Raw genomic sequence first — 12,446 nt, forward strand, 5'->3', positions numbered from 1 at the left:
GGTCTTTCACTTTTTAACCTTTTATTGGCATCTAATGACTGCAGCAGGATCAGTGTAGCAACACAGATGAGTTGTATCCATACTGTAATAAGTTACAGCATCAGTAACGGGTATTTATAATTATAAGAAATGCTAGTAACTGGTATTTATAATTATAAGAAATGCTAGCAACTGGTATTTATAATTATAAGAAATGCTAGTAACGGGTATTTATAATTATAAGAAATGCTAGTAACTGGTATTTATAATTATAAGAAATGCTAGTAACTGGTATTTATAATTATAAGAAATGCTAGTAACTGGTATTTATAATTATAAGAAATGCTAGTAACTGGTATTTATAATTATAAGAAATGCTAGTAACTGGTATTTATAATTATAAGAAATGCTAGTAACTGGTATTTATAATTATAAGAAATGCTAGTAACTGGTATTTATAATTATAAGAAATGCTAGTAACGGGTATTTATAATTATAAGAAATGCTAGTAACTGGCATTTATAATTATAAGAAATGCTAGTAACTGGTATTTATAATTATAAGAAATGCTAGTAACGGGTATTTATAATTATAAGAAATGCTAGTAACGGGTATTTATAATTATAAGAAATGCTAGTAACTGGTATTTATAATTATAAGAAATGCTAGTAACTGGTATTTTAATTATAAGAAATGCTAGTAACTGGTATTTATAATTATAAGAAATGCTAGTAATGGGTATTTATAATTATAAGAAATGCTTGCTTGAAACAATATCAAGCTATTAATTTTGAATCTCAAAGAGCAGTTACTTTTGCAATAATTTACATCTTCTTGGCAACTTCTACTTGCATTAGATAACATATTAAGGACTTGCTTTCAGCCAGTGTTTCCTGCTGTTGGGAAATGGAAGCTCTTACTCACCAGTAAATTGACCCCCTGTAAAGGCCCAGCACCAAATTGTTCAGTGGTACAAAGCACCCAGTTTTCTCTGTTTTGTTTCTTTGAATGAATGAAGACATTGTTGTGATATAATTTGTATTTACATGTATGAGATTACCCTGGGTAATAAGCGTCTTCTCTAGGTTGTATATGCTGGCACCCTTAGAAAGCATGACAAAACAGAAGAATATTAAAGCATAACGTACTTCCCCAGATGATAAGAAAACAGAAAATGGGCATCTGGCTTTCTTTTGTTCCTTTGCATGTCACTTGTTGCCATGGCCGTGATTCAGCACCCAGGTCACTGAATAACATGGAAAGAGATGAAATTCTATGCTTTTGTCTTCCATGGTGACAGCAAACTACCACTTGATTTTTAACTAATTCAAACTCCCACATTACTGAATTCATAAGAATCAAATTATAGAACAAAGCTGCTTGAGGAAAATCTACGTGGCAAAACCATTCTAGTATATCTAGTGGACAAGGCTTTTTTATTGTGTGATTTGTAAACATGCTGCCTGTGATGCATAATTAATTAATCTGTGATCCTTAGAAACATGCTGTCTGGAACTTGATGCTCCTGGAAAAGTCACTCTTGTGAAACTGTACTGAGAGGAGGGACTAGACAAAAAGGAATCAAAAACGATTTCCATAATGGTTCAGTTCAAGAAGCAAAGCTTTTCATTAAGAACAGGGCTATTACCTCTCAACCTCTAAGTACAAAAAATCTGGACAATGACAAAAATAATGGGAGATAAAAGGCCCAAAATCAGGGACAAATTTAAATATTGTCCTTATAAACTTAGAAATTTGCTAGAATAACAGGTTTTGCATTAGCATGCATTTTCTGAAATATATGACATCTGAAACTCAAATGCATGTCATTATTTAGTGACTTCAATCTACTTCAATCCTCAGTGAGATGGCAGACAGCCAAAAATTTTATGAGGAGAGAATCTAAAATATGAGGTAAAAATATGGACAGTCTGCAAAAATTTGGACAGTTGAGAGGTATGGTCCCCCTCCCCGGAACCAAGCCTGGACGCTGCACCTTGGGGGTCACTTGATTCATGTAGCATGACTAGACTAAATGCAAGGACACTGTGTGGAGCCTAGTGCAAGCTCACCACCCACAAGATGAAGGACGGGAGTCAGGTACAGTACCAGTCAAGTGGTATGTAGGAGCAGGGTGGCTTTTCAGGGGAACTGACTCTGACAGTGGAAACTGGCTCCTGGGACACTGCTGGAGTTGGAGACAGAGTTTCTGCAGGAGTTGAAATGTTGTAGCTAGACCTAGCTGGTATTACTTCTTAATATAGCATTCTTTTTGGCACCAGACTTTTTAAGCAAAGGTGGCATCTCTTTCTGTTTTATCTGTGCTGGTATTTGCCCTCAAGAGATGCCCCAGATGAGGGTGGGAATGCTTCTAATACCTGCTCTACAGCTGGAGTCTTTGCCAGTACACAAGATGGTCATTTGAATGTGACAACAAGGTACAGAAGGAAAAAGTTTACCATTTGTTTCCACAAGCACCAAACAACTATTCAACATATTCTTCCTTCTTTGGCTCTGCTGCCTCTGCAGTTCTGCTTGGAGACTTCAATACTCACATGGAGAATGATTAAAATAACATGTGGAACATTACTGGGCAGGAACAGCTGGCCTTATCTAAACCTGAGCAGTAAATGTGTTTTGGACTTGTGTGCTAGTCAGGAACTGTCTGTAACAAGCGTTATGTTTGAAAGGAAAGATGTTTATAACTGTACCTGATAGTAGAGTACCTTGGACCCATGGTCATTGATCAGTTCTTTATGTGTCATCAGTCCTGGACACTTAGCTCAAGAAATGTGCCAAGCTTTCAAATGACTATATAGCTGGACAGATATGGGAAACTCATGCATGTAGTGAGGGCATCCTGGGAACATATAATTAATGCTTCTTTACAGAATGCATTCAGGTTCCACTTCTGAAAGAATTTCTCCCATACACCAGGTATGTGGAGTCTAAATGGACCTTTTTTAAAACCTCATGTGCTGAAATGGTGGCCAGGAACTGTGCCCAAAGGAAGGTCAATGTTTATCGTGCTGGTAGTCATAGGACCTACTTGTGGATGTCAGAATTAAGCAAAGCTATCAGGTTAAAGAAGGAGACTTTCAAAATAATGTTAGTTGGTGGGGGGGGGGGTCTCCCAGATCTGACTGACAGCCAGGAAGACAGCACACCTGTATCAGTCTTGAAAGTGAAAACTCGGGTATGGAATAGTTTGGTGAAGCAATGGACAGTGACATACAGATGACCACAAAGAGGTTGTGGGTAAGATGGAACATTAGCAAAGCTTCTCTCAGTAAGGGTTTAGAAATGCTGACCTCACTTGGAGATATTGTTGACAGATGAAGGAAGAGTTTGAAGAACTGAATGTAGTAGACTTGTCTTCCAGAAAGGAAGCACTGCCAAAAGGAGCTGGTTGAACTGGATGCATTCATTTGATGGGATCACTGTGTTTATTAAATATGTCCACAATGGCAGGAATGGATGAAATCTAGCTAGAAGTAACAAACGTGATGAACTTTACTGGGATGTTGTGTTTGACATCAGTGTTACATGGAAGGAGGGACACGAGGGCCAGAACCTCTGGACTGGCAACCTGGTTAGTGCTCCTGATTTTAAAAATGGGAAAGAAAGGTGTGCCACTATTATGGAGTGATCACACACTTCACTATTTGTATGGAAATATATGCCAGAAATCAAGAAAGACAGTTTCTTCCAAAAGCTGAGTTTTTGATTCCATCCTGGCCATGAAACAGATGTATAGCTTTCTGTCTTTGTACAGATATTGGAGAGGTTAGGAAGTCAGCCAGTATTGTCTTCTTCCATTTTATGGATCTGGAGAAGCCATACAGGTATGTACATTGGAATATCTTGTAGAAAGTGTTAAAACAGTATGGGGTCCCAGCGTCACTGCTGGATGCCGTTTGGGCCCTGTAATAAAGAAGCAAGAGCTGTATCTACACTCTCAATGTTAAGTCAGATGCACATGAAGTGGACAAAGCATTCTGCCAGAAATGCATTTTGTCTCTCCTTCTGTTTATGGTTTTTAATGGTAAAGATATTAAGGCACAGCCAAGGTCTCCAGAGTATCCAGTCTTTGGATGTAAGAGTTGCATCTTTGTTGTCTGCAGATGCTATTTCCCTGTTAACCTCAAGTGACTGATTTCTAGCATATGCTGGAGCAGTTTGAGATGAATATGAATATAAAGTGATAGGGATTAAAATGAATACCTCCAAATTAGAAGTCATGGCTCTTTTACAGAAAACAGTGGACTGCTCTCATCCAATGAAGGAGCAGCATCTACCTCACGTAGAAGAGTTTAATATTGTGTGATCTTAGGCAAACCAGAGGACGGCTTCAATGGTGACAGTACTGAAGCTGTTGTACTGGATCTGGGTGATGAAGCAAAAACCGAGTCACAAGACAAAGCTGTGACTTTACCTGTCATTCTTTGTCCTCTGCCTTGCATAATGTCAAGACCTCTGGGTAGAGACTAAAAGGATGCAGTCACAGATACTAGCAGCAGAAATGAGTTTCCTGGGAGGGTAGCTGGGCTCTTTCTCCATGACAAAGTGAGGTGTTTGATAATTTGGGAGGATCTTTGAGTACAGGCACTGCTCCTCAGTTTGGGAAGAGTTAGTTGTGGTAGTTTGATAATCCTTGGTTGCCTCTCACAGGTGTACCGGGTACTGCCTACTGGGAGTGTGGTACTGGAGCAGACCCTGTATACATCATGAGGGATTATATCTTACAGTTTCTCTTGTAACACCTAAGGATATCACAGGGCATGCTGGAGACGGTTACTGTGGATAGGGGTCTACTTTGCTCAGTTTTATTTTCAATAGCCTCACCAGGAAAAGAGGGTTAAAAATGGATGAATGGGGGCAGGGAATTATGATTAATTACAAATAAAGCTATTAATATAAAAACACTGTGAAAGAAACAGTAAAAAAACTAAAAGTACATATGTCACAATTCTGTCACAAAAACACATTTTGATAAAAAAAAATGGAAACATTTACTGATGACTAATATTGCTTCTAGTATACAAGACATGAATTGAATTTAATGAAACAGTTCTACAGACAGACCTTGCTCTTACGGTATAAATACAAAAAAGGGCACAGAATTTTCTAAAACAATAAGTCTTAGTCTGTAAGAATCATATAAGGACTGTTATTTGTTGTGCAACAGTACCATTTAACGTTCAAAAACTAATTCCGAATGCTAAGAGAAAGCAAAAGAAAAAAGAACATATTGCATCACCGTGAGCATTCACTGTAAAATGTTGGTAGTAATTCACATCTTTTCCTGTTCCTGTCAGTCAATAATGGTACTGCAGTTTAGAGATAGCAGGAGTTTTGGAAAGCATGACACAACTGTCCTTAAAAAGGAGGCAAGGAGGCCAAGTAGTAAATCTAGTCTATCATAGCATGGCAGGTATGATGCTAGAATGCAGTTCTGCTCATGTAAACTTTGTGGTAGTACTGCAGTTTCAGAAACTTAAAGCCTTCACACAGAGATAGTGGCTGGGCTTCAGAGACATAGGCTGAGGCCATGTCAACTGCTTACTGCAGGTAGATCCTGTATACATGATTGTGGGGAAAAAGCAATTCAGAGACATCTTTATTTTATTTTATTTTACATTTGTTTACCTGGGTAATTCGACTAGACAAATGTCCATTTTCAGCGGAGGCCCGGGGAGAAAAGCTCCAAAATACAATACAGCGTAATCAATACAAGCTCCAAAATACAATACATGAAAACATACATCTAAGTATACATTAAAGTCGAAGTTAAGAAGATATAAAAGTAGTAATTTGTAAAATGACTAAGCAAACATTGAAAAATCACTTTTTAAAAAAAAATCTAATTTTTTTTTTTTTTTGCGTGAAATGACAGTTAAGGCATCAGTTTGGTGATAATGTTCTTACTGTAAGATATTGCCAGTATTTAGCATGGTAAATACAGCAGGTAAAAGAAAAATAAAAAAAAAAAACTTTCCATGGGAAAAACTGGTGACCTTTAGCAGAACCTTAGCAGCAGTGTAATGGTAGAGATTAACCTGGGGCGTAACAGGAGCAAAGCCTGTTCTTTAAATAGTGGGTTTTCAGGAGTTTTTAAATTGAGTAGAGGAGTTAGTAGAGGTAATTTGGCTTGGTAGTGAATTACAGATTCTGGCTATAGTGCAGGCAAAGAGAGATTTACCAGCATCATTTTTATGTTTGATGACATTTATTAGATTCTGGTTGCTAGATCTTAATCCTCTAGTGGTAATGTGGGGCTGAATTAGATGCTGGAGTACTGGGGTATTATCAGGAAGGTAGTAGAGCTTGTGTGCTATTGAGAGTTGATTTAGTAGCAGTAGTTGAGGTAACTCAAGCCAATTGAGCTGCTTTAGGGATAGGTAGTGATGGGACCTATATGAGGTTTCAGTGGCAAACTTGGCAATCTTGGTATAACAAGATTCCATTTTGTTTAGATCAGACTGGCGGAGATTAGTCAAGATAGGGGAGGCATATAGAAGGATGGATAGGAGATGAGTCCTAACGATAGTGGCTTTGATCTGTCTAGTGATAAACTGTTTGTTACTATAGAGGCGTCCCAGTTTTTTGTTCACTTTATTAATGGTTTGTGCAATGTGGATGTCAAATTTCCGGTTGTTATCGATTTCTACACCTAGCAGTTTAGTGTGTGTGGTTGGAGTGATTTGAATATTGTCTTTGGAGTTTATGGTAAAATTATTGTTTAGAGGAGATCTGCCAGGGCTGAAAATAATTAGTTTCTTTTTTTTAGGATTAAGAATTAGTTTGATGTTAGTGAACCGTGTTTCGGCTAGAGTAAAGCTATTTTGGATTAGGGTCTGCAGCTCATTTAAGGTGGGGGTGGCACATATAAGGGTGGTATCATCTGCATATTGTACTACTGAGGCAATGAGTGAGGAAGTTGCGATTTTGTTAGTAAATAGTGAGAACAGCAATGGGCCAAGGATGGACCCCTGAGGGACTCCTATGGATACTAGTAACGGGGGGACAATTGGTCTTGCCATAGAACTGCCTGTTGGTGGCCTGATAGATAGCTGTTGAACCATGATATAGAGGAGGAGCTTATGTTTAGGGTAGATAGAGTTTCAAGAAGCATATTGTGGTTTACCATGTCAAAAGCATTTGATAAGTCTAAAAACATGGAAGATACAAATAGACCCGTGTTTCTATGGTGGTTAACAGTGTTGGTAAATGTTAGTAGTGCTGTGGTGGTGCTATGGGAAGGTCTAAAGCCATGTTGGGAGTTGGAATGTATGTTATTTTTCAGGAGGTGCTGCATTAGTTGTGAGTGAACAACTTTTTCTAATATTTTGGATAAAGGAGATAGAATTGTGATTGGGAGACTATTGCTGAGCTCTATGGAGTTACCTTCTTTGTGCAGAGGAAGAGATAGAATTGCGATTGGGAGATTATTGGTGAGATCTAAGGAGTTACCTCCTTTGTGCAGAGGAATAATATGGGATGATTTCCATAAGGTAGGTACCTTGCATTCAGCTAGTGACCTATTTATGAGAATAGAGACTGGATAGGCTATAGCCTCAGCCAATATCTGAAGGAAATCTGCTGGTAGGTTATCAGCTGCTAGTGTGGTTGGTTTGAGTTTCTTAAGGAATTTTGAAATAATCTTAATGGACACAGGGTGCAGGGAAAAGCAAGGTTATTGTTTTAAGTATTGAGGTGGGTTGGGGAAGCTATTGGTATGGGGCTGCTAGTACTATTTTGTGCATTAGCAAGGGTTTGGACTGTTTCAGTAAAGAACTTGTTAAATTGAGTGAGAATGTTATCATGGTTGTTTGGTAGCACAGGGGTTGCATTAGTGGATTTACCAGGGTGCAGTATACCATTTACTGTGGCCCAGAATTTTTGTGGGTTGTGAGAATATTTTATCTGCATGTTTTTATAGTGGTCAGTTTTGTCAAGTTTAATTTCTTTTTTTGTTTTGTTACGGAGTTTTAGATATTTTTGTCTCAAAGTAATAGTTTTGTTTTTGTGAAATTGAATCCATGGCTTGTCCCTTTCTTTCATCGTATTTTTAGTAACTTTTGTTAGTCATGGGGCATAGTTAGTTTTTATTCTGATGGTTTGGGAGGGAGCATGATAGTTTAAGATTTTTTAGGAATGTTGAATTAAAGTACTGCACGGCTTCATCTAGGGTTAGTTGTATTAGGGGAGTCCAGTTACAGCATTTTAGTTAATTGATGAAGTCAGTAGCTATAAAGGTCCTTTTATTACGTACTACTGGGAGGATGGGCTGGTTGATGTGTTGGGATCTGTTCCTAATTAGGTAGGATGGTCAATGGTCACTTAAGACTATCAGGAAGACAGCCAGATTGCTGTGTGAGAGTAGGGTCAGTTAACAGAATCCAGTCTAGGGTGAACTGGTGTTTGGATGACTTGTCAATTCTAGTCGGTATAGTTATAATTTGGGTAAACCCATGGAGGTTAATGTGGGTAGAGGGGTTGTGGCTGGAGCAGTTTAGCCAGTCAATATTAAAGTCACCCAATAGTATGGTTTCTTTTGGATAGGTGTTTGAGATCCATTTCCATTATTGTAGCGTTATTGCCAGGTGGGATATAACCACCTGCAATAATTATCTGCTTGTTGGAGTTTAGTTTTAATTTGGCTAGGATTAGTTCAACATCTTTGACTTCTTGGGCATTACACTCAAGTTGTTCTATGGTGAGATGTTTTTTGAATAATATAGCTACACTACCTCCCTTTTTTTCTAATCTATCTCTACGTAAGATATTGTAGCCAGGGGTGTAATCTCATTATTGTAATGTTGTGGTTTAAGCCATGTTTCAGTTAGCACAGTGATATCTGGTTTGTATAGAGCTATTAGGGCATGGAGATCTTGAATTTTGTTGAGTATACTTCTTACATTTATGTTTAGAAAGAGGAGAGATGAGGTTGGTCTGTGGTATAGAGGGTTTAACTGATTTGTGTTTGTGCTGGTTGATGTATTGGGTCCTGGATTAGGGTGAATGTCTCCACAGCAGGTGAGTTTTTGGAGTAGATGTAGATAGAGTTTGGTTAGTTTATGTATTATTTTTACTTGCTTTTGAGGAGAGTGAGGGTAGGTTTTGACCATCAGCTTATATTAAAAGTAAGAGAAGGATTGAGAGGAGGTAAGGTCGCATGGCGATATGGGGACGTTTTTTAATTTTATGGAATTGGCTATGAGTTCTGTTTGCCATGGGGGTGGAGTGCTGATTTGAAGTTGGGTGTGGTAAGAAGGAAAGTAGTAGTAGAGTGAAGATGATTAAAGGGTAGAATCCCACTTTTAGTAGTTGGTTTTGTTGTGGGCAGTAGATCATATTCAGTTACAGAAAGAGTGGGATGAGTAGAAGGAAAATGTCTAAAACTGTTAGGGTTGGGTGTTTTAAAAGGGGTGTAGTATTAGGGTTGTGGTGGAGGGTGTTGCTATGGGGACTGATAGGTATAATATGATAGATTAATTAGCAATGTGTGAAATGGTGGTGGGTGTAGTCTATAGCTATATGTTTAATTGATATGGGGTGTGTGGGAATGGGGGTAGGGTAGGAGAGCGGAGTGAGTGTAGCAAACGGAGTGGGCACAGAAGTGCAAGAGAGACTGTCAGTGGATAACATAAAGAAGCATACTGTTCCATTGTGATAGCCTGTATAGTAATAAGTTGGGGAAAAACTGCTAGAAAAGTTGGGTAAACTGCTTATGTAGAGTAGTTACAGAATTTGGCCAGTTTCAGCATATATCATATATTAGGGAGCAGCTGTATGGTTAGGAAGGGTGAGATGAGGTAAGTGGTAACCTCTAGAGAAGAGAGGGCAGCAGAATTAGTAAGTAAACAGATGTGGGGAGAGACGCTTGCAACTTATCCGTAATGCAGCATTTGACCACAGCTAAAGTCAATCTGCAGCAATTGAAAAAATATTGTCTCAAGCTTAGATACAAAAATAGACATATACATGCACTAGTTTCAATGCTTTAGATTTTGTTTAACTGCAAAGAGGAAGACCATTGCCACTGGCAGCCCAAGCATCACTTTGGCACAGGCAGCCTTCTCATTAACTCACACACGCACACACACGCACACACACGCACACACACACACACACACACACACACACACACACACACACACACACACACACACACACACACACTACCTCTCTACTGCACTTTGCTAAATTTACCCACAGTGCAGTCTCTCCCATTGATTTGAAAGGATGACTGACATCTTTTGGCATGATAAATAACATGGTCATCTGTGCTAATTTACATAGATGAGCATTTCTCTGAATTGCTTGTTTGTGTAAATCACTTACTGCAGGCATTTCCAGAGGGAGTACATATGACTGATTAATATTAGCCACACCCATTATCCTGAAGCACAACTGGGAGGAGTGTTCTCCATAGTGATTTTTCTGCTAATTGAAAATCACTATGGCAGAGAAGTGTCTGAATCTCAGGCTGGCAGCTAGTTGGCTTACTGTTCACGCAAACCTTTCCTGAATTCTAGGGATTGTCTGAAACTGTGATTTGCAGATTAAAGTCTATTTTTCCATCAAAAGATTGTGTATTTATAGATTAATATTTGGCTAGTGATGTTCTCTTTTTACATGCTGACTATATTTTCTCTCCATGGTCTTTGTCACCAGATGTCAGTCTGCTATCTTCTTAGTTAGTTATAGGGATTTCAGGTATAGGAAAACAATTTCAAAAATAAGAATTTTGAAATCAGCAGTTCCAAAGCTACATTTTTAAAGTGAGTTGAAAATAACTATTCAAGTACTGCTTCCTGTGGAAAATAAATGTCCAGCATGGTAGAAGCTTTCTCACTAGCTGCAGAGTACGCTGACTACTTGCTGTCTTATGCTGACCTCTGGCAAAGCCAACCTTCACTAGGTGTCAGGTATGCATCAGTCCAATCTATCTCCTTTCCCTTGAAATGGGAGAGCCAACCTTAGCCTTTGGCCTCCCTGGGCTACTTGTCAGTGCCCAGATCACTAACTGTTCCTGGGTTACCAGGGTCACAGATATGGCTAGTATGATGTCATCTTGTGTGTTGATTAGATAAAAGGACACATTATAAGGTTGCAGTACACATTTTCACCACATGCACCAAGAACTTTCATAGGTTCATAGGTTCATACTAGGCTATCTGCCCGAGGGCATTTACAAGCCTAGCCCATAGTTTTGTGGCTTACGCCACCCCTTTAGTATGGGGAACTATACCCATTATTTTGCTGTGCCTCTGTCGAGCAGTGACACTGAGGTAATCCCTGGGGTATATCTGCGATCTCCCATCCATTGGTCAAGATTTCTCTTGAACAAGGCCAGCGAGGTGCTCTGCCTCACATATACCGGGATTTTGTTCCACAGCATAGGGAGTCTTTGGGTGATGAATCTATCCCTCCAGCACGTCCTATTAATAGCCGTGTCAAGGTTTAAGTCTCCCGCCCTTGTGGCTCTGACGGATCTAGATTTTTTGAGGTGAAGCATATTCATCAAATCTGGGTTTGACATGGCCTTGTATGTTAGGCAAAGGTCACCTCTGAGCAAGCGGTAAGCGACTGAATAGAGCTGGAGTTCTTTCAGTCGGGCAGCATAGGACAGATGTTTGAGACCCTTTATCCTTTTGGTGAGGAACTTTTGTGGCCTCTCCAGCTGCTGCAAGTGTCGGGTCAGATACATTCCGAATGGGGCATTGTACTCAATCATTGGTCTGATGAGTGATGAGTATAGGGAGACTATGACCTCCCTTGATCTAGATGAGAATCCCTTCATGATAAGGTGAGCAATGTAGAAGGTCTTCCTAACTACTTTAGCTACATGGGTGTCGAATGACAGACTACTATCAACCTGGGTCCCCAGGTCCCTGATAACTTCTTCTGTGCTCAGTGGATTGCCACCTATTTGGTAGCTAGGGGTAACCTTGTTTTTCCCGAAGGGTATGACTATGCATTTTTTGGCATTTAACTTTAGGCCATGGCTCTGGCACCAGTTATCCGTTTCTGTGAGACCCTTCTGAAGGATATCTGTGTCAGATGTGTTTCCTACTATGGCCCAGTTTGCAGTCATCTGCAAACTTTGTCAGCCATAACCCTCCTGTGTTTGCTTGTACTGGAAAAGTAGATGCCAAACAAGAGTGGGCCCAGGACTGAGCCCTGTGGTACACCACTTGTGACAGGCTTTGAGTCTGACATGGCGCCAGCAACTCTGACCCTGTGGGTTCTGTCACTCAGCCAGTTTGCAACCCATCTTGTGATGTATGGGTTAACATTTAAGCTGATGAGTTTTTCAATGATACCCGAGTGGGGTATTGTATCGAAGGCCTTCGCCAGATCGAGGTAGGCTGTATGGACTGCCTTTCCTCATCAATGGCTTTGGTGACTGTTTCAAAAAGTCAACCAAGTTTAGAAGGCATGATCTGCCTTTGACAAAG

General features: G+C 39.5%; 1 protein-coding gene across 1 annotated transcript in view; it reads left to right on the top strand.

Moving 5' to 3' along the window:
• Positions 1-12,446, top strand: part of POU2F2 (POU class 2 homeobox 2) — a 386,014-nt gene that overhangs the window by 345,670 nt on the left and 27,898 nt on the right. The gene's annotated exons all lie outside the window — the stretch shown is intronic.

The sequence above is a fragment of the Protopterus annectens genome, chromosome 8.part0 (genome assembly GCF_019279795.1).
Source record: "Protopterus annectens isolate FY-2018-M chromosome 8.part0, PAN1.0, whole genome shotgun sequence".
NCBI classification, from domain to species: domain Eukaryota; kingdom Metazoa; phylum Chordata; order Ceratodontiformes; family Protopteridae; genus Protopterus; species Protopterus annectens.